Raw genomic sequence first — 2,628 nt, 5'->3', positions numbered from 1 at the left:
GCCCTTGACCTCCTGGCATGTGACCACTGACCCCACCATGCCAGGTGCAGAGTAGAGCGCCCATAAATGTCCACTTAATGTGAAAATGTCTCTCCCCCAGCCCCAGGTCACAGAGACACTCCCACACTGGGATTCAAAAACCTATGGGTTAAATTTTTTCTTTTTTCTGAAACAGGGTCTCATTCTGTTGCCCAGGCTGCAGTGCAATGGCATGATCATGGCTCACTGCAGCCTCCCAGGCTCAAGCCATCCTCCTGCCTCAGCCTCCCAAGTAGCTGGGACCACAGGCACACACCACCACACCTGGCTAATTTTTTATTTGTTGTAGAGTTGGGGTCTCACTAGGTTGCCCAGGCTGGAACATAGATCTTACAGGTTTAGAAAGTGGGTACTGGAGCACAAATGAGTTTGGAGTGTCAAGGGTTTGAGACTAACCACCATCCCTGTTTCCCTCACAACCCCAGAAAATGCCAATAAGATGAAAGTTTTCAAAATGTATCTGGAACCAGGGCATGGGAAATGACAAAGCCACAAAAGAAACAAACTAGCCTAGCAGCAAGAGGAGCTGAGGCAGACGGAGGGCTGGAGCCACAGGACTAGCCTCATATTGCAAGCTCCCCGTCCCTCCTGCCCCTGGGGCCAGAATATGGGAGATGCTGGGAGCAGTGCAGCAGGTGACTTCCACAGACCTCAGAGGTGAGTGTGGCGACGGCAGACACAGACCGGACACAGGGTGGCAGACTCTGTATGTATTCTCCTCTTCCCCTTCCCTGGGCTCACCCCAGCCCCAGCCACCATCAGAAAAGGACCTGACTTAGCAACATTTCAGTCCTTATCATCATCCTGCTGAGGTTCCTGAGATGGGAGAGAAGAGAGAAAAACATGTAAAATAACAATAACAGCTCCATAAAAATAGCAGTGTTTATATAGGGTTAACCATGCCTCAGGCACTGTTCTACTGTTTTCTATGGACTACAATGCCACTCTAGCTTCCTCATTATTTTTTTTTTTCTTTTAGAGACAGAGTCTTGCTCTGTCACCCAAGCTGGAGTGCAGTGGCCCAGTCAGAGCTCACGGCAGTCTCTAACTTCTGGGCTCAAGCGATCCACCTAACTCAAGCTTTCGAAGTGCTGGGATTACAGGCATGAGCCACTGTGCCTCACTAATTTTTTTATTATTATTATTTTGTAGACACAGAGTCTTGATATGTCGGCCTGGCTGGTCTCAAACTCCTGGACTCAAGCGATCTGCCATTTCAGCCACCCAAAGTGCTAGGATTGCAGGTGTGAGCCACGGTGCCCTGCCTCCTTGCTATTTTTCAAACTCACTGAACACAGTCCTACCCCAGGGTCTTTGCACATGCTATTCCCACCATCGGGAATACTTTTCCCCAGAATATCCATATAGTTCAATCCCTCACTTATTTCAAGTATTCAAATATCACCTTGTCAATGAGGTCTTCTCTGTACACTCAGTTTAGAGTTGCAAAAAAAACTCTCAGGACTCCCCACACCTACTGATTTTTCTCCTTAGCAGGTATCACCTCCTAAAATGCCGCCTTTTTTTTTTTTGAGATGGAGTCTTGCTCTGTCACCCAGGCTGGAGTGCAGTGGCATGATCTTGGCTCACCACAACCTCCGCCTCCCGGGTTCAAGCGATTCTCCTGCTTCAGCCTCCGGAGTAGCTGGGATTACAGGCGCCCGCCACCATGCCCAGCTAATTTTTGTATTTTTAGCTGGTCTCGAACTCTAAAGTGCTGGGATTACAAGTGTGAGCCACCACACCAGGCCAAATGCCTTCTGTTCACCTAACTGTCCTGTTCATTGTCTGTCTCACAGAATAGAACATCCGTTTCACTGGGGCGGGGGTTTGTATTTGTTTTGTTCACTGCTGTAGCCCCAAGGCCTAGAACAGTATCAGCACATTGTAGGTACTCAGCAAATATGTGTTGAGTAAGCCACAAGAATGGGCACATGACTCAAGACTGGCCAATGAGAGCACCACAGTCTTTGGGCCCCAGTGACTGGCTCAGGGATGGACATGTGACCTATGTTCTCATAGGCCAATGAGAACCTTCTGCAGGATTTATGCTACCAGGACTGAGAATAAAGCCAGCCCAGGAAAAAGGCAGAAACCAAAGGAAAAGTGAGATTCCCAAAGCCACCCTTTTGGTGCCTGGATCCAGCCATGCCTGAAACCAACCAGATTATGCCCTAGACTTTCCCATGTGTCCATATTTTTATGTCTAAAGCCAGTTTGAGCAGGATTTTCTTTTACAATCAGAACCGTACTGATTCTAGTAACAACAGCTGTTACTTACTGAAAAAGGTCTTTGGAAAGCTCTTACCTCACATCAACTTCACCCTGCTTAGGCTGTGTGGCTGGTACATCCAGGATTTGAACCTCAGTCTCTGTGGCCCTGGAAACTATATGCATAACCACTACCATATTCCGCATATTGGCAAGTGTGAGAAACAGACCTCACCCCGTCTCCCTCTTCCCTTCACTCCAGCTTGGCTGCTAGAAAACAAACTTGCTGGCCGGGCGCAGTGGCTCAAGCCTGTAATCCCAGCACTTTGGGAGGCCAAGGCAGGTGGATCAAGAGGTCAGGAGTTAAGACCAGCCTGG

General features: G+C 48.7%; 1 protein-coding gene across 1 annotated transcript in view; it reads right to left on the bottom strand.

Annotated features, from left to right (window-relative positions):
- Positions 1-311: 311 nt before the first annotated feature.
- The window catches only part of SELENOV (selenoprotein V), an 8,332-nt gene continuing 6,015 nt past the window's right edge, over positions 312-2,628 (bottom strand). The window contains exon 6 of the mRNA XM_017502999.2: positions 312-855. The gene's annotated coding sequence lies outside the window, so the exon portion shown is untranslated. The remainder of the gene's footprint in view (positions 856-2,628) is intronic.

The sequence above is a fragment of the Cebus imitator genome, unplaced genomic scaffold (genome assembly GCF_001604975.1).
Source record: "Cebus imitator isolate Cc_AM_T3 unplaced genomic scaffold, Cebus_imitator-1.0 Scaffold306, whole genome shotgun sequence".
Taxonomy (NCBI): domain Eukaryota; kingdom Metazoa; phylum Chordata; class Mammalia; order Primates; family Cebidae; genus Cebus; species Cebus imitator.
This window is presented reverse-complemented; position numbering and strand designations above follow the sequence as displayed.